Genomic DNA, 25182 nt, shown 5'->3' with positions numbered 1-25182 from the left:
TTAAGCAAAAATTAGTATGCCTTGTCATTCATATTTCATGAATTTTGCTCTTCTAGCCACACACATTTCCTATTCTTCTTGTAACCAGTAACACTCACTTATTAGCAACAGATCAGATCAGTCACTCAGTCGTGTCCAACTCTTTGCGACCCCATGAATTGCAGCACGCCAGGCCTCCCTGTCCATCACCAACTCCCAGAGTTCACTCAGACTCACATCCATCGAGTCAGTGATGCCATCCAGCCATCTCATCCTCTGTCGTCCCCTTCTCCTCCTGCCCCCAATCCCTCCCAGCATCAGAGTCTTTTCCAAGGGGTCAACTCTTCGCATGAGGTGGCCAAAGTACTGGAGTTTCAGCTTTAGCATCATTCATTCCAAAGAAATCCCAGGGCTGATCTCCTTCAGAATGGACTGGTTGGATCTCCTTGCAGTCCAAGGGACTCTCAAGAGTCTTCTCCAACACCACACTTCAACAGCATCAATTCTTCGGCGCTCAGCCTTCTTCACAGTCCAACTCTCACATCCATACATGACCACTGAAAAAACCATAGCCTTGACTAGACGAACCTTTGTTGGCAAAGTAATGTCTCTGCTTTTGAATATGCTATCTAGGTTGGTCATAACTTTCCTTCCAAGGAGCAAGCATCTTTTAATTTCATGGCTGCAGTCACCATCTGTAGTGATTTTGGAGCCCAGAAAAATAAAGTCTGACACTGTTTCCACTGTTTCCCCATCTATTTCCCATGAAGTGGTGGGACCGGATGCCATGATCTTCGTTTTCTGAATGTTGAGCTTTAAGCCAACCTTTTCACTCTCCACTTTCATCTTCATCAAGAGGCTTTTGAGTTCCTCTTCACTTTCTGCCATAAGGGTGGTGTCATCTGCATATCTGAGGTTATTGGTATTTCTCCCAGCAATCTTGATTCCATTTTGTGTTTCTTCCAGTCCAGCGTTTCTCATGATGTATATTAGCAACAGTGAAAGTGAAAAGTGAAGTTGCTCAGTCATGTCTGACTCTTTGCGACCCATGGACTATAGCCCACCAAGCTCCTCTGTCCATGGGATTCTCCAGGCAAGAATACTGGAATGGGTTTCCATTTCCTCTCCAGGGGATCTTCCTGACCCAGGGATCGAACCCAGGTCTCCCACATTCCAGGCAGACGCTTTAACCTCTGTGCCACCAGGGAAGCCCTTAAATACAAGAAAAAAAATACAGTCTCTCAGTAAACCTCCTATAGAGGCACAGAACTTCAGATCCAAGTACTAACATCAAAGATTTCAAGGGAGGAAAGGAAGCCAGGTTGAAAGGAGGAGGGGGAGGAGGCGGGAGAGGGGGGCAAAAGGAGTGGCCTTACAGACATCTCCTGCCACCTACAGATACCCAGGTGTTATGGGCCTCTACCCTGGGCCTCCAGAGAAGGGAGGACTGGAACTCAGCCCTACCAGAAATGAGACCAGATCAGAACCAGAATTCGAGTTCTCTGCCAAGAGGAGGTGATCAGTCTCCAGTCCTCAGCTCAGGCTGAGGGCCCTTCGACCAGATTCCTGCGTCCAGGACTGGGGGACTAGAAAAACGGGGAGAGGATAGGAAGGGTTAAGGAGAGGAAAGAGAGAGGGAAGGGGAGTGAGGTCAATAAAGTCTCTTATTCCTTACCTGGTTGGGGCACTCTGGCCAGTTGTCCACGTCAGGAGGAGACCAGGGACAAAAGGGTCCCAGTTGCAGCTGCTGGGTCTGGTCCCTGGCAAGCTGGCCCCTGAGTACCCTGAGTGGTCAGGATGTCAGTCTCAGCAAAGAAGAGTCCCTGCCAGAGTTGCCATTTGCTGCAGGAAGGAGGACCCTTTCCAGGGCCCGAAACTGGGCTCTTGTCTAACGCTTGGAAATGAATTGTCCGAGGAGACACATGTGCTGACAAAGCAAGAGACTTTATTGGGAAAGGGCACCCGGGTGGAGAGCAGTAGGGTAAGGGAATAATAAGTGACTCCTAACAAAATAAATGACCTAATTTACCCAGCTGAGTTTTGAATCCATAACACTGATATAACTGTACAATGATTCAATTGAGTTTAATAGCCATTGTCTTCTATTTCAAAATTGCCTTCTCCTGAATTAAGGCAGGAATAAGAATCAGAAAGATCATCTCCAACTTTCATTAAAATACTCTTGGATTCCTTACTTTGTCCACCTGCTTTCCCCTCCCCCCCCCCACCCATTTTTCCACCAGAGAAAGTCTAAACAAGCTTGCATGCATCTTGGAACCAGATAGATTCTGTCCCTGAATTTTCTGCATTTCTATTCTGTGAGTTGAAGGAAATATTCCAAAAATGAACCTAAAATTACCTTCATTTATGTGATTTAAAGCATTCCAGAATATCTGAAGAACTATGGATGGAAGTTCATAACGTCATATAGGAGGCAGTGACCAAAACCAATCCAAAGAAAAAGAAATGCAAGAAGACAAAGTGGTTGTCTGAGGAGGCTTTACAAATAGCTGAGAAAAGAAGTAAAGCAAAAGGCAAAGGAGAACGGAAAAGATATACTCTACTGAATGCAGAGTTCCAGAATAGCAAGGAGAGATAAGAAGGACTTCTTAAATGAACAATGCAAAGAAATAGAGGAAAACAATAGAAAAGACTGGAATCTCTTTGAGAAATTGGAGATATGAAGGGAACATTTCATGCAAAGATGGGTACAATAAAGGACAGAAATGGTAAGGATGAAGCAGAAGAGATTAATGAGAGATGAAAAGAAGAACTATGCAAAAAAGGTCTTAATGACCTGGATAACCATGATGGTGTGGTCACTCACATAGAGCCAGACATCTGGAGTGTGAAGTCAAGTGGGCCTTAGGAAGCATTACTATGAAAAGCTAGTGAAGGTGGTGGAATTCTAAAAGATGATGTTGTTAAATAGTTCCATGCAATATCCCAGCAAATTTGGAAAACTCAGCAGTGGCCACAGGACTGGAAAATGTGAGTTTTCATTTCAATCCCCAAAAAGGGCAATGCCAAGGAATGTTTGAACTACTGTACAATTGCACTCATTTTACATACTAGCAAAGTTATGCTCAAAATCCTTCAAGCTAAGCTTCCATAGTACATAAATCAAGAACTTTCTGCTGTAAAGCTGGAATTAGAAAAGGGAGAGGAACCAGAGATTAAATTGCCAATAATCATTCGATCATGGAGAAAGCAAGGGAATTTCAAAAAAACATCCACTTGTGCTTCACTGACTAGGCTAAAGCCTCTGACTGTGTGTATCACCACAAACTGGAAAATTCTGAAAGAGATGGGAATAGCAGACCACCTTACCTGCCTCCTGGAAAACTGATATGCAAGTCAAGAAGCAACATTTAGAACCAGACACGGGAATGACTGTTCCAAATTGGGAAAGCAGTGTGACAAGGTTGTATATTGTCACCCTGCTTATTTAACTTAGATGAAGAGTACATCATGTGAAATGCCAGGCTGGCTGTATCACAATCTGGAATAAAGATTGCCAGGATAAATATCAATAACCTCAGATATGCAGATGATACAACCCTAATGACAGAAAGAAAAGAGGAACTAAAGAGCCTCTTGATGAGGGTGAAAGAGGAGAGTGAAAAAGCTGGCTTAAAACTTAATCAAAAAACTAAGATTATGGCATCTGGTCCCATCACTTCATGGCAAATACAAAGAGAAAAAGTGGAAGCAGTGACAGATTTCATTTTCTTGGGCTCCAAAATCTCTGAGTAGGGTGACTGAGGCCATGAAACTAAAGGACATTTGCTTCTTGGAAGGAAAGCTATGACCAACCTAGATAGCATATTAAAAACTTTTTCCAGTATTCATGTACGGATGTGAGAGTTGGACCATAAAGAAGGCTGAGTGCCAAAGAATTCATGCTTTTGAACTGTGGTGCTGAATATTACTTTTGAGAGTCCCTTGGACTGCAAGAGATCAAACCAGTAAATCCTAAAGGAAATCAACCCCTGAATATTCAGTGGAAGGACTGATACTGAATTTTAAGCTCTAATCCTCTGGCTACCTGATGAGAAGAGCGGACTCACTGGAAAAGACTTAATGCTGGGAAAGATTGAAGGCAAAAGAAGAGGGTGGCAGAGGATGAGATGGGCAGATAGCATCACCAACTCAATGGACATGAATTTGAGCAAACTCCAGGAGACAGTGGAGGACAGAAGAGCCTGGCATGCTGCAGTCCATGGGGTTGCAAAGAGTCAGACATGACTTTGTGACTGAACGGCAACAAAAGTATTCCAGATGAAATTCTGCTTCCACTGTAAAAAGTGGTCATCCACTGATGATAATACTGCCCACAGCAACTGAGACATAATTGTTTTAGTGATCACCTGTAAGATTACCTGCCTAGCACTCCTTTATTGCTCTTTTTTTCATAATGCCCTCCTCACCTTGATATGATGAGTTGAAATTTTTCATCACACTTGGAACTTTTCAGCCAATTGCTTCAGATAGTTCTGCCCCTCTTCTCCTAAGATTCCAATTTTAAGTGTTTGACCACTGGGAATTATTCCATAATTATTCCAATAATTCCATTATTCCACAGGTCATGGACACTGTGTTCACATTTACAACAGGACATTAAAATCCTTCTTCGCTGATTTTATCATTTCTATATCTGCTTGTTCTCACTGATTTCTCTCTTGATTATGGGTCACATTTTCCTGCTTCTTCACCTGATGATCTATGACTGGATGCTGGACATAGTGAATGTTACACGGTCAGTGCCTAGATTCTGTTTTCTTTTTTTAAAGAGTGCTTCTCTTAGTTTACCTGTGGATCATCAAATCCTTTTGAGGCTTCTTATAAAACTTGGTAAGAATGGGTTTTTAAGTAGTCTCTGGGAATTATTCAGCTTCTAGCTCCCTGGTAATTCATTATTTTCCCAGATGCTCTTTCTTTGCCTGGCCTGTGGGGATTCACTGCAATGTGGACAGGTTAGTAATTATCCAAGGAATTGAAGAAATCCCTATGCAGATGTCTATGCACTTTCTCTGGATATTTTCTTTCTCTTTAGTATTCTGTGCCATAAATTATAGCTACCTTAATCCCTCAAACTCTGATCTCTGAGACTACAAAGTTCAACAATTCGATCTGGGTTTTTTCTCCCTGGGCAGAGTCCAGAAATTGCCTACAGGTAGGAAGCTGGGTTAATCATATTGCTCTTCATTTTCTCTTCTCTAGATTCACAGTCCTCTGCTGTCTATTGTTAAATTTGGGGCAACAGTTGTTTTCAGAATTTTTTATGGTGAGAAGGCTAATCGGGTACCAGTTATTTTGCCATGGCAAGAAGATAAAATGTTGATTTTAAAAAGAGATGCAATTTTTGAGATCCTGTTATGGACCATTGGTTTCACATACATTATCTCTATTCTTTACAATAATTTCTGAAAGGTTGGTAGTTTATTTTCATTTTCTGGACAAAAGATCAGAGGTTCTAAGAGGTAATGTCATTTGCCTGAGATTGTATAGCCAATAAATGAGCTCTGATTCCAAAGATAATTTGAAGCAATTGGTATATCATTCCATTTTTATTTCTACAGCTACACTAGCTTTATTATTCTATTTTTCTCCCTTCTAGAATCCTTATCCACTGATATTTTAAGATGATGCCTTCTTAAATGGAGAAAAACCACAATCCTGCAGTACGTCAAAGGACAAACAAATTTGTCAAGAACAAATTTCCTACTGTTTAAATTTTATTCAATAGTGTTTTAAAACATTACTTTTATTTTAAAACCAATATATATTATATGTTTATATATAACATATATTTATATGCATGTAATGAATATTATAGAATAGAATGGATAGTCAACTTGAAAATTTAAGATAATGTTAAAGATTTTAGAGGAATGTTGTTTCTCCAGGAGGTTGCTTTGAATTATTTACCCAGAATCCCAGAAGTATAGCTTCACTTTTTTCTATCAGGGGCATGCATGAAAAATCTTTGACACACACCAGCCTGAGGATACAGGCAGCACATAAAGGCTGAAGGGAGGATAAGCATGCAGGCAAGAAAGTTTCAAAATGAAAGGCTATCCCTCTTCTATCACAGAAAGGGGTAGAGTGTTGCCTCTCACAATACTTTTTGCTCTCTAGTTTTATTTTATACCACAAAATACCCTGACTGCCTTTATGAAGGAACATTTTATCTCCCTTCTTCTCTTTACTGCAGTGGCTTTCAAATTTACAGTCTCTAAGACTCACTCAGGCAACTTTTTGAACATCTAGACTCCAGTCCCTACTTCTTAAAGATCTGATTCTCTGTTCTCAAGATCTCAGAAATCTGCATGCCCATCAAGCTGCAGGTAATTCTGATGGTCCTTGGAGTACAAAGATAACAACAGCTCTAGTGTATTGAGCTAGATGTACAATACGTACATCACAGGTGCTGTCTAGGACTCTTCCCCAAACCTGGAGGGGATATAAAACCTGCCCATACTTCTTACTGGGCCTCCCTGGTGACTCCCATGGTAAAGAATCTGCCTGCAATGCAGAACAGAATGTGATCCCTGGGTGGGGAAGATCCCCTGTAGAAGGAAATGGCAACCCACTCCAGTACTGTTGCCTAAAGAATCCCATGGACAGAGGAGCCTGACGGACTACAGTCTATTCTTATCGGTGGGCAATTAACTATAGGAAAATAATACCAACTGTTGAATAGAAATCTATTTGTTATATTTTCAAACTTCATTTTAGTTGACCAAGTAAAAATCAATTCATAAATACTACAAAAATTCACCAGTGGCTCATGAACTTGGATCTTAGACTATAAAATAAGAACAACACATTCCCTAAATTCAAGCAGCTCATGTGCTAGTAGAAAAGACAGATGTGTGAGCAGTTAAATTACAATGTAAATCTGATAAGTACTATTCTCAAGATAGGAAGTGGGGGAATGGTATATAAAACAACTAACGGCTGGAGAACACTGTAAAAGCTGCATTTAGTCAGTGCCTTTTGAAGGATAAGAATGCATTTTCAACCACACAAGGGACAAAGAATGCATACAAAATATCTAATCTGACCCTTCGGTCATGTCCATGGAATAGCCAGAAGTTCAGTGTGCCAGAGAACGGGGTTATGAGATATGGGGAGAAAAGCACATCACTTCAAACTATAACAGGTGGGTTTGTCCAAGAACTAAAGATGAGGGCATCTGCGGCAAGAAGTGAAGGGGACCAAGGATGAAGTGCAAGGGGATTGTTTAAATCCAGCTAAGATTCAGCCCAGGGCATCCTCTACGCCTCTGCGGAGCCAGAGAGTTGTTTAAATGCTCAGAAAATTGTGCCCAGATGTTTTGACATGAGGACCTCATTTCCCAGGAAGTCAATTAGACACATTTGTTGCTTATCCACGGAGTTCTGGTCTCTGCCAGATTATTCGGCACTCCAGGGGAATGTGTTGTTCAACCCTGTCGTGTCTCCCCAGTGTAATTGTCATGTATATGTCTGCAACTAATTGATGCTTGCTTGCTTTTTAATAATTAGTCAGGTGGTGGTAATAAAAACCGAACCAAAAAAAAACCTGGGCTGAGTTTCATTTAATGACTGTTTGGGTAATGAAAATTAACAGCAGAAGAATCCAAGCACAACCTGCTTTAACCTCGTGTACTGAAATGGAGGAGGGCTGGCAGGGGGTGGGGTCCACCTGACATTCCCTCAGCCACGTCTCCTGCCGAGTGTGAGGGGTGGGGTGAGGAAGGGAGGCCGGGTGTGAGCTGAGCCCATTCCAGTTCCCTGGAGAAAGACAGTGAGTAGTCAATCATCAGGGGAGCAGACAGATCTGTCTTAAAAGGTTCCCTTCTCATCTGCTTCACCCTTTTCACCCTCCTGACACTTCCCTCAAAATATTTTCGTATGGCCCCATTTTGCCAAGCTTCCCACTGAAGCTCACAGTCCAAGGCCTGTCGAACCAGGAGCATCTCTGGGTACCTGAGATGCTCTTGATCTACCATGTCCAACAGATGTTAATGTCCTCTAGCAAAATGTATGACGGTTCTAACAATAGCCAGGAAACCTCTGGAATAAAAGCTTAGGTCACTTCATTAAACAAAGAAACCCAAACAGTTGAAGTGTGGACAAGAGGCAAAGAGAGTAAAGGCTGAGTACTATCAGAGGAAATTCTTTAATATCAGCTACACCCTTGTGGGCTTCCCAGGGGGCACTAGTGGTAAAGAACCCACCTGCCAATTCAGGAGACATGAGATTTGAGTTCAATCCCTGGGTCGGGAAGATCCCCTGGAGGAGGGCATGGCAACCCACTCCAGTATTCTTGCCTGGAGAATTCCATGGACAGAGGAGTCTGGTGAGCTACAGTCCATAGGGTCACAAAGAGCTGGACACAACTGAAACAATTTAGCACGCATAGCACGCACACCCTTGCAAGGAGTTTGGAAATAATTATTCTAGCTTTCTATGTATTCTTCTTGCTGTTTTCTATTTACCACTCAAGCCTAGCTCTCTTAACACCAGTCTCTCTTATTCTGCTGACCTTGAGGTCTGCACTTAGAAGTCTTACGTGTGTGTTAGTTGTTCAGTCGTGTCTGACTCTTTGCAACGCTATGGACTGCCCACCAGGCTCCTCTCTCCATGGAAATCTCCAGGCAAGAATACTGGAGAGGGTTGCCATTTCTTTCTCCAGGGGATCTTCCTGACCCAAGGATCGAACCCAGGTCTCCTGCACTGCAGGCAGATGCCTTACCGTCTGAGCTATCAGGGAAGTTCAAAAGTCTTATAGGCGTCTTCAACTTTACATGTCTAAAAACAGATTCTTTTTCTGCCCCAATGCCTCCATCTCAATAAATGGCAACTTAGAGTTTTCCATTTGCTCTGCTCCAAAGCCATGACATCATTCTTTATTTCTCTCCCTCTCTCACAGCTCACATTAATCCATTAGCAAATACAGTTGGCATCCGTCCTCCTATTGGAGTCCAGAGTTTGATGATTTCTCATCCCCTCCATCACTGTCTCCTTGGTTCAAGCTACCATCATCTCTCCAAGAACCAGAATCATTCTGTCTGCAGCCCTCTAAGAGTTTCCTGCCTTCAGGCTAAGAGATAATGTTTATTGAGCTTTCATTAAGTGGTAGCACTGTTCTAAGCATTTCAAAAGTGTGAACTCACTTGACCCTCATATCAACTTCATGAAGTCACACTGGGTTTATCTCCAAGTCTCCAAATGAGGAACCTGAGGCACAAGGCGGTAACTGTGCTGTCTAATTTCTCAGACCTGCCTTGGTTACTCTCTGTCTTAAGACCTGATTGGCTGCCTCCTCCTCTGATGCTGGGCACCAGTGTCCTAGCAGTAAGTTGTTACTAGTAAAGATAACTTTATTTTGCTTGTATCCAAATAACTGTTGTATGCTGGTTTCATCCATCAGAATGTCTTTCCCCATGTTCTATTTTTTACCTTGAGAATGGACATTTGATTAGTGTTCAGAACCAATAGTGGTCTGTGCCTGAGACCTCAGAGGAAAAAATTTCATTTTCATAGAAGATTCCTATGCATACAATCTCTTAAGCCTAGGGGAAGGAATATTAATCACAAAATTCCTGGTGCCATCATAGATTCATGAAATGGAGCTTTTATTTTGGGGGTTGCTGGGAGGTTGTCAGGAGGAGGATCTACTCGTAGATGATTCCCTGAAGTTACATATCATCATTGATCCCTATCTGTGGTAAAAACTCTGATGTTTAGCCTTAAGCCTCAAGGAAATATTCAGTCCCTCTACTGCTTTGATACTCAGATTTTTCTGAAAACTTATCTGCTGGTAAAGTTCCATGATATTTTTAAAGAGGATTTAGAATGTAAGGTTAAGATATTTGGGAAACTAATGAAATATAAAGAAAAATAATCCTATCATCCCTCACTATTTTTTCCTATTTTTCTTTTTCCAGTCTCCTTCCCTCCCTACACCCCAAACCCTATCATTTCCAAGAAGCTAAAAGAAGTTCTATATATCATAATCAGGAGACTTTTCTGGTTGCTATTCTTTAAAATGCTCCAAAGGTAATGGGGAGATGTACATTAAGTAGAGATGTTGATTTGTTAAATGTGGCCAATAATTTCCTCCCATAAGAAAAATATTAAAATTGCCTTTAGAGCCAATTTCTCTAGAGCTGTTTTCACATAGTTTAACAAAAGGACAAATTTGCCAACTGCCAATGAAACCAACAGTAAAAATGAAACCCTCGGGAAATGATTTAATCTAAACCACATTCAAAATGGATAAACTTATCAAATACACGTTTCAAAACCAGCTTCCCAACCACATACGAAGGAATGGAAGGTGCTTTATATTAGGAATCACTGGACAAATGCAAGGTTCTTCCAGATCTGATTATGTCCAAGGTCAGAATAGCCAGTACTAGCAGAGGATGTACAAGCAATCAGTCTTGGTTACTAATAGGAAACAGACATCACGCTAACCACTATGTCCATCTCAGCTTATCTCACATTCTATAAACTGGCAAAATGAGAATTCAGAAATCAAACATAGAGAAGGAGAAACAAGAGGCATACACAGTCCTTATGAAATACATTAATTGGGTGGAGGGTGTCAATTATTCATACTGATGAATATATGCTACATTCATCTTTTCATTCAAGATTCTGTTATATGTGCTGGGGAAACCACAATAAACGTGTCTCCACTTTGATGCTAGTGTGGAATACGGGTACTCCAGATGTTTCTAAAAGTGTGAAAAGTACTATGAAAAGTGCAGCAGAGGGAGTTTCAGAAGCACATAATGGGTAAAATTATCTGGAGTTCAGATTAGGCTGGTGTGAAGAAGGGACAACAAGTACTGAACACAAAGAATGCACAGGAATTAAAGTAGAAGAGCATTGTAGGAAAGAACATGTGTACACTTCTGGAGGGGGAGAAAATAAAAGATGCCCTGTGGGCAGTCAAGAGACTACACGGAAGCAGGTTGCATGGGGTTGGAGAGGTGAGCAGAGCCAAAAGGTTGCGTAAACAAGGTTTGGATTTAATTTTAGCAGCAAGCATATGCTGTTGAAGGCATTTAAGCTATAACAACAGGAGGAGTCATATAATTAGACTTACAGTTTTCAAAGAATATTCTGTATGTAGACTAGAGGCTGGATTTGAGAAAGATAAGGAATAACTTCATTCACTAAATATATTTTGTACAAACTACTGATTTGCTTAGGCACTAAAGATATGGCAGCCAATGAAAAAAAAAAAAAAAAGATAAATAGTAGGAACATCAAAAAGGAGATTAACATGATAGTCCAATTGGGAAAAAGGGTGCATGGACTAGGATGCTGACCATAAGATCTGACCATAAGATCATGTGAGACCTTTCACATGATTTAGTGATAATGCAGTACTAGAAGTGAGCAGTGAGAAAGAGGACTAATGGAGCTACTTATAAATATACAACTAAAAAATAAAAAAACTCCATAAGACTGTTCTAGGAGAGGGAGAGGGTGGGAAGATTTGGGAGAATGGCATTGAAACATGTAAAATATCATGTAAGAAACGAGTTGCCAGTCCAGGTTCGATGCACAATACTGGATGCTTGGGGCTAGTGCACTGGGACGACCCAGAGGGATGGTATGGGGAGGGAGGAGGGTTCAGGATGGGGAAAACATGTATACCTGTGGCAGATTCATTTTGATATTTGGCAAAACTAATACAATTATGTAAAGTTTAAAAATAAAATAAAATTTAAAAAAATAAAAAATAAAAAAACTAACTATAAAAATAAATAAATAACTATAAAAATAAACTTGAGCAGCAGGCAAGTTCATGGAGTATATCAATAAATTCAGTCTTGAACATATTTCCAAAAGATTTTAAGGTATATTGAAACATTCAAGTGGAAAGATCAAATAAGCTTTATACAAATAGGTGGGGCTTGGCTAGGATCAAAGATGAATATAGGTAGTCAATGAAATCATGGAAGTAGATGAGATGAGCTGGGAAGAGTGTATCAAGTGAAAAATAAAGCACTGTGAAATTTCAACATTTACAGGTTACTTAGAAAAAGAGTTAAAAGAATCTGAAAAGGAATAACCAGAGAAACCATGAAAAGTGGAGCTTTGAGAAGGAAGAGTGGTGGTCACTGTGACAAATGTTTCTATGAGGTCAAATAAGGACTGAAAATTGTCCATTGTATTAAACAATATGAAAGTCATTGGCAACCTTGATGTTAAGCAGTTATAAAGTAGTGGAGAAGGTAAAACCATATTATAATGGGTAGAAGGGTGACTGTGAGATTGGAAAATAGAAATAGTAAGAACTCCTTCTTTATGAAGCATCTGGAAAGGGACAAGAGGGAAAGCAGGCAATCAAGATGTGATTTGATCCAGGTGGAAAAGACTGGGGACTCTCTTCCCAGAAAGGAATGCCCGGTGAGAACTGCAGCATGAAGGATGCCCAGTGACGGGTGTGCTCAGACACCCTGCCAAAGCTCATCACACCCCAAAAGATTTGGGAAATTGTACTAGTTTCTCACTCTCATCTCTACCACTTACTTTTTGCTTTTTAAAATTGAGAGAAATCTGAGAATGTTTAAAAGCTGATTGGAATGAGTCAGTAGATATGGAGAAATTAAAGCTCCTGGAATTAGGAAGGATTTAACAAAAAGGTAAGTTCCTGGAAAAAGGAAGAAACTGTAGAATTTAAAACAGAGTGTAGGAATCAGACTTTTACAATAGGAGCTTAAATTACAAAAGTGGATAAGCAGGAAAAGATGATTGAAATAGCTGGATTTGTGAATTTGGTAGCACTAAATTGAGTGAGTTCTTGTCTGATTATGTCTAACTTCTTTGTAAAAGAGGAGCCAGATCTATCGCCTTAACTGAAGGAGGATACCCTGATTTGGAATTTTGAGGACAGCAGGACAGTTTGAAATGGAAAAGTAAACTGAGAGACTGCTGGGTCGTATCATGTACTCAGATGGAGATGATCACCACGAAGTTAAGACAATGTCAAGAAACACCCAATAAATCAGACACAGGCACATGAGAAAGAGGGTGGTTGGATTTGTCCAGGGTTTAGGGTTTCCCCAGGTGAGTGTAATTACACTAGAAAGTTGGGTTATTAGAAGAGAGAAGTTTGAAATGATAGAATACTGCATACAGGCTAGATAAAAGTGAGAGAAAAGCAAGAGGCAGAGGAATCAACGAATTTGAAGTCCCAGTGTGTGTTATAAGAGGGGGTCATGAGGACAATTTAATCAGAGAGCTCCAAGCAATGAGAATAAATTATGGTTTTGGAACAGTTTTGACTGATGTCAGGCTCCAGACTGTGGCCAGCTGAGTATAAAACTGAATGAAGGAAGAATTCCTCAGAGAGAAAGAAACTGAGAGCCCAAGATATGGGATGGATTGTTTATAGAGCATTAAAATCCCCCTGGATGATGACTGGACTGTGAAAGCAGAGGCAAAGCACTCTTGGGATTGAACATTCCATGAGGAGGACTCACTGGGTGGTCAGCAGATAACAGCAAGAAGGAAACATGAGAGGGTGGTGGAACAAAACTCACGAGTCTCCAAGAAGCAAGATCATCATCATAGACTTGGGGAATGAAAATCACACCAGCGATCAGTGGCAGGATGTAGCAGAAGGAGCCCCTGGGGAGGGAGAATCCTCAGGTGGGACCCAGGTTTCCGCCACAGCCAGGAGGTACAGGGAGAAGCAAATAAATAGCACAAAGTTATAGGGAAGTTTGTTCATCAGTTACCAGGAATTCTGAGAGCCAGATGGAAGGGAACAAGGAGAGAAGCTAGAGTGGAGAGTGACACTGGCGGGGGCAGGAAGCCTCAAAAATGCTACAGAAAAGGGAGGCAATAAACACAGGGACAAAGAGAGACAAGCAGGACAGAGGAAGAATAATGATGCGATGTCCTTGAAATCCTATCTTTAAGTATCTGTTTAGTGTTTACTTAAAGAGATTGGGGGGAATCTGCTTTCACAGTGATAAAAAGTATCTGGATTTTCCTTCGGCTTTTTAAAATTGAAGTATAGTGATTTTGCAATGTGGTATTAGTATCGGGTGTACAGCACAGTGATTCAGTTATACATACACACATTTTTTTTCAGCTCCTTTTCCATTTAGGTTACAACAACATATTGAGCATAGTTCCCTGTGCTATACAGTAGGTCCTTGTTTACGATTTTATATTCATAGTGCATATATGTTTATAAATTAGGAGTTTGGAATTAAAAAGTATCTGTATTTTTAAGTTCAAAATATGGGTAGTATTACTTGCCTTAAGCACTTGGAAGGACAATTTCTGCGATAATAAGTGTCTCCGTTTTCTCCTTCTCCTTGCCGACTGAACAGGCAGCAGACACCAGAGGAGGGACCTCTGTCAGCCTGACCTCACCATCCTGACTGAGGGGCTCCTGCTAGAACTCCTGCCCTCTGGCTCCTTTACTCTCTCCCTGCCAAGGGACAGTGACATGGCTAATTGGTGAACTCAGCATGTGCTTGGCTCAATGGCTTCCAAGTCTCCTCCCCTTGCTTCTTCCTGCCCTCAGGATGTGCACATTACCTGTTCTCTGCCAAGGGGAGTGCTCCTGGGAGAATGAATTAGCAGAGGTCTGCTAGGGGCTGAATACATAAGATTTGCTTACCCAGGGGTGAAGCATTAGGAAGCCCACAGTGCACACAAAGAAAAGGCCATTTTATTGAGTCACCTTCCATAGTAGCAAAGCTAACATTTTAAATCTCCATCCTTCTGCTTCCTGTGTCTCATTTTTCAGCTGGCTCCAAACTCAGGGTGAAATCAACAGTGTCTTATTATTGCTATTATAACAAACTACTACAAACTTGGTGACTTAAAACACTATCAGTTTGTCATTTGATGGTTCTGTAGTTCCTAGGGTTCAGGGATGAGGGCATGGACATCCTAAGGGACCACAGATTTTAGGCTGTCTGATACCCCACTTGCAGGTTAAGTGCTTCTGTCTTGAAAGAGAAGGAAGGGCAGGAAGCAGTGTTAGCTGTGCCACCCAAGCCTTCCCAGACTTATTTCTAAAAGCCTACAGCCACTGTTCAGATTTTGCTAGGTGACCTGGAAATTTAGAGAGAAATTGAAGGGAAACAGAAGACAGAGGATTCCCTCCAAACTTACTGGAGGGGTTGCGGAGTTTGGAAGGTGGAGAGAAAGGTCATGGAGTTAGCTGGGAATCTTCCACCCACCCGTGAATATGGAGAAAGCAATGACCAGGTGTGTCCCTGGAGGAGCCAGCACCTCAGCACCACAGTTCCAAGACCTAGCAAAGATCTCCCTTCCCCATTGTGATGTATGGGGCCAGAGAACCATCTGACTCCATGGAATCACCATGCCTTGTACAGTGAGATCAAGGGCCCTTCTCTGATTTTCTGCATCATCTTTAAAGAGACTTGCTCAAGATAAGCACAACTTTTATTCTCCTCCTTTCATCTCAGGAAAGTTTCCAATTTTGTCCACGGTTTTTTCTCCCCCTCCCTGCCTTTTCCTCCTCCTTCGATTTTCCTTTGTGACTTTCTAAACCAGACAATTTCTTGGAGAGCATACTACCGAATTTGAATTTTAAGTAATGAATCATTCATATTCAGTACCTGGGGCAATGCCACCTATTGTTCAGTTTTCCTAGCCAAATGAGACACAAGGGGCCAACAGGCTGATGCTAAGGTAGATGGATTTATGTAGACACACAAAGGAGATTGGTAGAAATTAAAAAATATGTGTTTTTAATATTTTCACTAAAGACATTGTTATATGGGCACCCTAGCTAAAGTGGGTAAGTTTATATTTCCTATAAGGAAATCAAATTAACTAACCCCATATTTCCAACACTTCTAAGAATTCTGACATGCTCCTTCTGACACATGGAAAGTACAGAAGTCCAGAAGGGACTGTCTTCTGGAGGATGCCAGAGATAAGCAGTGACACGAAGCAAGATGGCTAGCAGAGGGGGAGCCAGACCTCCCAGAATCCACCTGGGACTCACTGCGGAGGACTGGGGGCTTTGAAATGAAAGAAAGGATTCCTTTGCCTCTTGGTTCAATAAAGCCCCAGGGGGGCTTCCCTGGTAGCTCAAAGGGTAAAGAATCTGCCTGCAGTGTAGGAGACCAGGGTTCAGGTCTCCAGGTTGGGAAGATCCCCTGGAGGAGGAAATGGCAACCCACTCCAGTATTATTGCCTGGAGAATTCCATGGACAGAGGAGGAAACGTTCATGGGGTTGCAAAGAGTTGGGCACCTTCACACTTTCAAAAAGGAAACATCAGGTAGTTGATCCAAAGGCATAAGCAGAAACCTTGATACCCTGCATGTAGGGCAGGTAAGATTCCTCTCTGCTTTCCCTGTCTGCCGTTCAGGCTCAGCCACAGGTTTGGGTCAGTGCTGAAGGTGGGATCTCTCTGCTGGACTGCTGGCTGCAAGGCTCTGAGTGCACTGTTCAGATTTTTCCCTTCAAGTACTATTTGCTAGACTTTTGCTCCTGAAGATAATTCTGTCATTATTCTTAGCTGATTCAGCAGTCATTTAAAGATACTTGTGTACTTACTTGTGGCTGCCTAGCATCCTATTTCTATCCCTTCTGGTCAGCGTTCCATCTTTCCTTGGGGAGAATCAACCCATTCCGGGGAGCCTTGTGGAAGGGTGATTTCTAACACCACCTTCCCCAGCAGGCTCCTCTTTTGGAAGCTCATGGGATCTTGACCAGTCCATTGGATGCTTGCTCCTGGGACTCAGAATTTTGAGGAACTAAAACCAATGCTGGAGGAAACGGAAAGGTCAAATTGATTAGAAGTTGTAGAAGGGCAGCGGCATTTGGACCCAAGTGGCTTTACAGTGTGTCCCCAGCTGAATCTGGCTGCTCTGCCTCCGGAACGCCCTTGGTTTCCCATCCAATTGCCAGTCTTGGATCTTGAGTCTCCTTTCACTGCACAGACTCCCTCCCAGTATCCTGCTGGCCAGTGTCCTTGTTAAGAGAGCTTGCTTGCAGTCAGGAGCCTAACTATTGTATTTTTATAGAGTTTTGATTCTATAAGTCAAGATAGTCAAGAGACAATATTTAATAATCCCTCCTATGCCATTTGGGCTTTCCCAGTGGCTCAGTGATAAAGAACCTGCCTGCTAACACAAGAGACATAAGAGACATGGATTTATTTCCTGGGTCAGGAAGGTCCTCCTCCAGGGGGGATCTTGGCAACCCACTCCAGTATTCTTGCCTGAAGAATCCCCATAGACAGAGGAGCCTGGAGGGCTATGGTCTACGGCATCACAAAGAGCTGGACATAACTGAAATGAATGACTGAGCATGCATGCACACACGCACGTATGACAGTAAAAAGTTGAGTTGGGATGTGGATGGGGACAGAAGGAAATGAAACGAGTACAGACCACTTAGAACTTGTTCTTCACACTATTTATGTCAAGAGTACAATTGACTTCAAGCACAGATGGGAACAAATGGCTGTATTAAGGAGGAATGATAAGACAGGAAAACCAGGCTGCCTCCTAGCATTCTTCTGTGTTGATGACATCATTATTTATGAGGAAATACTAAGAATTCCTAGAACTCCAAACACAGAAATCTCTAGACTGAATCACAAAATTATATTCCAATACAAAATATATTATTTCTATAATACTGTGTTAGTTGCTCAGTCATGTCTGACTCTGAGACCCTAAGGACTGTATCTTGCCAGGCTCCTCTGTCCATGAAATTCTCCAGGCAAGAATATTGGAGTGGGTTGTCCCCTTCTCCAGGGCATCTTCCCAACACAGAGATTGAACCCGGTCTCCAGAATTGCAGGCAGATTCTTCACCATCTGAGCCACCAGGAAAGCCCAAAATATTGAAGTGGGTTGCCATGACTTCCTCCAGGTATCTTCCCAACCCGGGGATCAGACCTGAGTCTCATATCTTCTGCATTGGCAGGTGGGTGCTATGCCACTAATGCCACCTGGGAAGCCACACTACTACTTGGAAAGCTCAGACACTCACACATAATCAACTGTTTACTATCAGAATTCAGAGGAATTAACAGTGGTACAGGATACTTTAAAAGTGCAATGGAAAGAAAAAAAAATCTGAGACACTTAAAGGAACTGATATTAAGGCCTTACTAGGCCCTACACAATGAGTCCAGTCTATATGTCTTCTCTTCTTTCACACTAGTAAGTAGGGCTGTCGGAGAGGGCAATGGCACCCCACTCCAGTACTCTTGCCTGGAAAATCCCATGGACAGAGGAGCCTGGTAGGCAGCAGTCCATGGGGTTGCGAAGAGTCGGACACAACTGAGCGACTTCACTTTCACTTTTCACTTTCAGGCATTAGAGAAGGAAATGGCAACCCACTCCAGTGTTCTTGCCAGGAGAATCCCAAGGATGGGGAGCCTGGTGGGCTGCCATCCATGGGGTCGAACTTAGTCGGACACGACTGAAGTGACTTAGCAGGAGCAGCAAGTAGGGCTGTGTTTACTCATAAAAGGTTAAATTTAATTAATACCTTTTATTTAAAGAAAAGTACTCTTAAAGCTTGGGAAAATGCAACTTAAAGTGACAGGTATGATATCAGCCAACAAAAGGTCCACAGAGAAGAAGTTAGGAAACAGATTCAGTTGAAATATTCTAGAGAAGACACACTTCCTGGAGGTGATAATAAAAGAGCCATTTGCTGAGTTAAATAACATGGTGATCATAGGTTTTCAATTAAGCCACCATAACCAACCACATATATTAAAAGTGCAATGTCATATCCATCAAAGTAATGACACTGGTTTATTAGTTCCAAAAGTACTATGTGAAAAACTAAGCAGCTCTTTACTAAGGGCAGAGAGGTGAAATTAACATGTAAATGACTGCCAATGCTAAGGAATTTTCATAAATAGTAATACGGGGCTGCTCAGTTATCCCATTCAAAGCCCCATTCCTACAAAATTCTGGGAACTTAGAGCTCACATCACTTAGTTATGTAACATTTGCTTATATTTTTGGTTTTAAAAAGAAAATTCTTGCATAGTGTCAAATGTGAATGAAGTTATATGAGTGGTACATCAAGTGTCTGTTATAAAAGAATTCTAAAACACAGGAAGATCCTAAAAAGCAAGGCCTAAGGAATCTAAGTTTATGCCATTGGAACAGTTTAGCATGAGCAGTAATTCAAGCAAGTTTCTTTCATTTTGAGTTTTTCCAGTATGTTATCTATTTTTACCCTCACACTTCAAAATGGGTGGGGGTTGTGAAATATAAGTGTATATATCTTGAGGCCTGGCAAAAGACTTAATTTTATCCTCTCTCCTACACTTGCTTACCCATATCTGTGTGCATTAGAATTGACTTCTATGTTGAATTAGAAACATTAATCTATTTAAACAGTTATCTATCAACAACAGATATGTCTAGAAACATAAAATGGAACAGAGAGGCAGTGTCTGCTGTCAAAGGAAAATGCACTGCTTTGTCCGAGCCCTCCAGTCCATCCTGCTGCTTTTTATGTCAGAAGGGAATAGCCATGTCACTGAGAATAGCCTCATGCTTAGAGGTCCTAGGGGTGCAGCTAAGATCACCAAAATGTCCCCTTCCCTCCTCCCCAATCCCATGCCCACTATCACTATCACTTTGCTTCTGGGTCTTGCTGCCAGATGAGCAGAAAACCTTCAGAAAGAGAAACTGGCCTCTGGCAGCAGAACGCCTGGTGCCCCAAGTTGGAGGTAGATGGTGGTGGTGTTCGGCAGTGGAGCTGCATGCACTCTACCCTTTGGCCACATCCCTGCATCCCCAGCGGAGCTGCAGCTTGTTGGCCCCAGCAGGTGGAAACGGCTGAGTCCACAGCCTTGGCTGGTGGCAAGGTAGGTCCTTGATGTTAAGTCAAAAGAAAGGCAGGAGAGGCAGCTTGTTGAGTGAAGAGTTAGGAAAGATTACAGACTGGCAGCCGCCGAAACCAAAATCTTAACCTCTTTAATATGTCTCAATAGGAAAGGAAATTGCCAAGGTCTTGATAAGCAACTGTGTCTTAATTCCCCTAGAAATGCTCTGTATGGAGATTTATAGCTATGTATTAATAACAGTCACCAATACTATCACTTGTTAGCCACACTCATCTCAACATGGATTTAAATACAGACCCTTATGTAACTGTATCATATCCCTTACTGGAGTAGAAATTACACGGAGATATTTTTTTTAATGTAATCTCTTTTATAATGACAAACGCTCTCCAGATGCATCTGGGGTTCAGACCTTAAGATGGCATGCTTATTCACTTCTATAATAATGTTCTTTTGAGTAGAGATCTCCTGGTGAGGTTGAATCAAATATTTTCTTGATTTGTTTCAAATCATGCTAATTTAGATTGCTTAAGGAAAAGAAATGCTTTTATTTCTAAGTATCTTCCTTTGCTTCAAAATGAATTAAGGCAGCAAGGTAAAATAAATTAGAACCAAATACTGGAAAGACATCAAACAAAACAAGAAGTAAAACGAAAAATGAATACAAAAGGGTGTAACACAGAGCCAGGAGTGAGACAGATTCGATTGCGTTCTCCTTAAATAGCCTGTGCCATTTAGCACAGCTGCATGCCCTTCCATCTACTCATTCTAATAATTAATTATTTAGTGTCTATGTACCAGACACTCTCCATGGAACGCTCCACCTTTAGCTTTCAGAGCAATGTCCTCTTCTGATAGAACTTCTCTCTGTTGTCTTAATTGGCCCCTAATCCTTTTGCCATTTCTCAAAGGCCACAGGATGTTTTCACCTTAACATCCTGGGGATTCCACAAACTTACAAAACTGCCCCATGTTGACCAGCCTGAAATCCCACAACTCTAGGAGACAATGAGTCTCCTTCACTTTACTAAGGTCCCCGCCAAACTGCCAGTCACCTAGGCATTAAACTACAAAAGCATTTGTTTCATCCCTCACCTCCCCATCACCCTGACAATAAGCGCAAAGGGCGATGGATAGAATCAAGGATGCACTGCTGTGTGCGCTCACATGAAAGAGGCAAGCCAGGCCTCTGTTTACAGAAAGGTGAGTTGGAGGAAAAACAAATCAGATTTAGGGAGGAAAAAAGGAGGCTATTGTGGGAATAATAAAGAGACATAATCATGTCTGCAAAAGATTAAAATATTTATAAAACAGTGCTACCCGCAAATTCATAGCAACAAGTGTGAGAAGCTAGGTTTGTACATTTGATTACTTCCTGCAGTAAATAAACATATATTGACTCAAGGAATAACTTTCCCAATGCTATTACTTTAGATGAATAATTTATTTTGACTATACACAAAGAGCACAGAAATGAAATTGCTTGGGAGTACTTATATGCTTATATTAATAATTTTGTTTTGGCTTTTAAGCATCTTCAGGCACCATGCTGCTGCTGCTGCTGCTGCTGAGTCGCTTCAGTCGTGTCCGACTCTGTGCGACCCCATAGACGGCAGCCCACCAGGCTCCCCCATCCCTGGGATTCTCCAGGCAAGAACACTGGAGTGGGCTGCCATTGCCTTCTCCAATGCCTGAAAGTGAAAAGTGAAAGTGAAGTCGTTCAGTCATGTCCGACTCTTTGTGACCCCACGGACTGCAGCCTACCAGGCTCCTCTGTCCACGGGATTTTCCAGGCAAGAGTACTGGAGTGGGGTGCCATTGCCTTCTCCGTCAGGCACCATACTTGTCATCAAAACACTATTGCTTTTTAAAGATTTTTTGTGCCAGACAGTATTCTAAGTTCTTCATATTGGTTGTCACCAATATGTCACAGTAAGGTATTATTATAAATATGAGGAAACTGAGGTTTAATAAGATTGAGTATGTTCTTTAAGGTCAAACAGTTAGAATGTGGTAGGGCATGGAATGGAACCTAGAAAGTCTGATACCAGATTTGGTCACATTAACTAGATCACTGCTTAACCATTAATTTAGGATATGTGATCGGAAAAGGCAATGGCACCCCACTCCAGTACTCTTGCCTGGAAAATCCCGTGGATGGAGGCGCCTGGTAGGCTGCAGTCCATGGGATCATGAAGAGTCAGACGCAACTGAGTGACTTCACTTTCAATTTTCCCTTTCATGCATTGGAGAAAGAAATGGCAACCCACTCCAGTGTTCTTGCCTGGAGAATCCCAGGGATGGGGGAGCCTGGTGGGCTGCCATCTATGGGGTCGCACAGAGTCGGACACAACTGAAGCGACTTAGCAGCAGCAACAGCAGCAGGATATGTGATAGTTACAAAACAACCTCCAAATTTTAGTGGCCTAACATAACAATAGTTTCTTTCCCAAATAAACCTCAAAGTCTAAGTCAGTCAAGCCTTCTCCAGGGCAATTGCTCCAGGAGGTGACCCCATCGTCCTGGTTGCTCCCGTTTTTCAGCTCTGCCATCTGACCACATTGTTGTGCAGCTGCCATGAGAGAGAGAGAGCTGGAGAGCTGCATGCCAGCACGGACATCATTCAACCTGGAAGTGACATCTGTCATTTTTGCTCACGGTTCATGGTTCAGAGTCATCACACAGTCACATCCTCACTACATGGGAAGCTAGAGAACATCATCCAGAGTTCCTAAGAGGAGAAGAATGAAATGGGCTTTGGTGTTGCAACCTTAAGGCTCTCAACCACTCAGCTTGGGAATTCTTGAAGAGGCTGTTTTATATGCAATATATAACTTTATTCAATAGAATACCTTTTAGGAAGAGCACTGTCTGTATCTAGAAGAACTATTTCCTCAAGGGAATTTTAGAGAATGTATGGCTATAAAATGCTGCAGTCCATGGGGTCGCAAAAGATCCTTCTTAGTGACTGAACAACAACCAGGCTCCAAGAGCGTGATGGAGTTCCACAAGGTCATTAGCAGCTTTTAATGAAATGAAAAGCAGGAAAATTTGTTTTTCTTCTTAGAAGAATGATCAAAAACAGAGAATATACTTAACAAGTAATCAGAGTAAGCTCCAGCCTAAAGAACCAGTGGAGCCCATTCTTGCTGTAAGAGAAATCTTTTCTTGTTCTGCTCTCAATCTCTTTGAGAGATACAGGAAAAGAAAAGATAGCATGAAGCTAAAGGGTAATGTGATCTCTCCCTGGGACCCCAGTCTTTAGTAAAATTGACCAGAGGACATATTCAGAATAAGTCAATTTTTTGCGTGTGGAAAATGGTAAAGGAGCAAAAGGGCATATTTGGGTTGATGTAACCCACTCCAGTGTTCTTGCCTTGAGAATCCCAGGGACGGGGGAGCTGGGTGGGCTCCCGTCTATGGGGTCGCAGAGTTGGACACAACTGAAGCGACTTAGCAGTAGCAGCAGCAGCAACCAGCAACAAAGGTCTGTCTAGGACCTGAGCATTCTGCACACCAAGGAAATGTACTTCCTGAGGGACTGGGTGGAGAGCATGGTGGGCAAAATACCACCTGCTGCTCATAAAACTAAATCAGAAGAAAATGCCAAGAAAGAAAAAACAGATAGTAAGAAGGCAGAGGAAAACATAAAGACAGATGAACCATCAAATGAGGAAAGTGATCTAGAAATTGACAATGAAGGTGTGATTGAACCAGACACTGATGCACCTCAAGAAATGGGAGATGAAAATGTAGAGATAACTGAGGAGATGATGGATCAGGCAAATGCTTAAAAAAAGCAGCTGCCACTGATGCCCTGAATGATGGTAAACTACAGAAAGCCATTGACTTGTTCCCATCAAGCTAAATCCTCGTTTGGCTATTCTGTATGCCAAAAGAGCCAATGTCTTCATCAAATTACATAAGCCAAATGCTGCCATCTGAGACTGTGACAATGAGCTATTGAAATAAATCCTGATTCAGCTCAGCCACACAAGCGGTGAGGGAAAGCATTCAGATTTCTGGGCCATCGGGAAGAAGTTGCCCATGATCTTGGCCTTGCCTGGAAGCTGGATTATGATGAAGATGCTAGTGCAATGCTGAAGGAAGTTCAACCAAGGGCCCAGAAAATTGCTGAACGTCGGAGAACGTATGGGCAAAAACGTGAAGAGCATGAGATCAAAGAAAGAATAGAAAGGGTTAAGAAGGCTTGGGAAGAACATGAGAGAGTCCAGAGGGAGGAAGAAGCCAGAAGACAATCAAGATCTCAGTATGGCTCTTTTCCAGGTGACTTTCCTGGGGGGAATGCCTGGTAATTTTCCTGGAGGAATGCCTGGAATGGGAGGGGGAATACCTGGAATGGCAGGAATGCCTGAGCTCAATGAAATTCTTAGTGATCCAGAGGTCCTTGCAGCCATGCAGGATCCAGAAGTTATGGTAGCCTTCCAGAATGTGGCCCATAACCCAGCAAATATGTCAAAATATCAGAGCAACCCAAAGGTTATGAATCTCATCAGTAAATTGTTGGCCAAATTTGGAGGTCAAGCATAATGCCCTTCGGACATAAAGCCCTGCTAGAGGAAAAGCAACTTAGATCACCTAATGGATGTTGTAATAATACAAACCAGGGTACCTCTGACCTTCTCATGAAGAAAGCTGGGGTGCTTTGAAGATAATCCCTACCTCTTTGCCCCAAATGCAGCCGAAAACATTTTACAGCGGTGTGTCATTAGGGTATTCATTCAGATAATGTTTTCCTACTAGAAATTAAAAACTTTAAGCACTTTTTAAACCTTAAAAAAAAATGAAAGCTATGGTTTTTCCAATAGTCATGTATGGATATGAGAGTTGGACTATACAGAAAGCTGAGCGCCGAAGAATTGATGCTTTTGAACTGTGGTGCTGGAGAAGACTCTGAGAGTCCCTTGGACTGCAAGGAGATCCAACCAGTCCATCCTCAAGGAAATCAGTCCTGAATATGATGCTGAAGCTGAAACTCCAATACTTTGGCCATGTGATGCGAAGAACCAACTCATTGGAAAAGACCCTGATGCTGGGAAAGATTGAAGGCAGGAGGAGAAGGGGACAACAGAGGACAAGATTGTTGGATGGCATCACCAACTCGATGGACATGAGTTTGAGTAAACTCCGGGAGTTTGGACAGGGAGGCCTGGCATGCTGCAGTCCATGGGGTCACAAAGAGTCGGACATGACTGAGCAACTGAACTGAACCAGCATCAGAAACAGTAGATTTAACTCGGGAACCAGAAGTCAAGGAGGCCACAGGAGAGTGATCTCCTAGGAATCAATAGAATTAAAATCTTTGATTTATTTCTTTCTTAATCAAACTAAAGCTAACTGTG

At 42.1% G+C, this 25182-nt stretch overlaps 1 pseudogene; it reads left to right on the top strand.

Moving 5' to 3' along the window:
* Positions 1-19633: 19633 nt before the first annotated feature.
* On the top strand, positions 19634-24613 carry LOC109565531 (hsc70-interacting protein pseudogene; annotated as a pseudogene).
* The last annotated feature ends 569 nt before the right edge of the window (positions 24614-25182 follow it).

The sequence above is a fragment of the Bos indicus genome, chromosome 11, assembly GCF_029378745.1.
Source record: "Bos indicus isolate NIAB-ARS_2022 breed Sahiwal x Tharparkar chromosome 11, NIAB-ARS_B.indTharparkar_mat_pri_1.0, whole genome shotgun sequence".
Taxonomy (NCBI): Eukaryota; Metazoa; Chordata; class Mammalia; order Artiodactyla; family Bovidae; genus Bos; species Bos indicus.
Note: the sequence above shows the minus strand (reverse complement) of the source record. Positions and strands in the feature narration are given on the sequence as shown.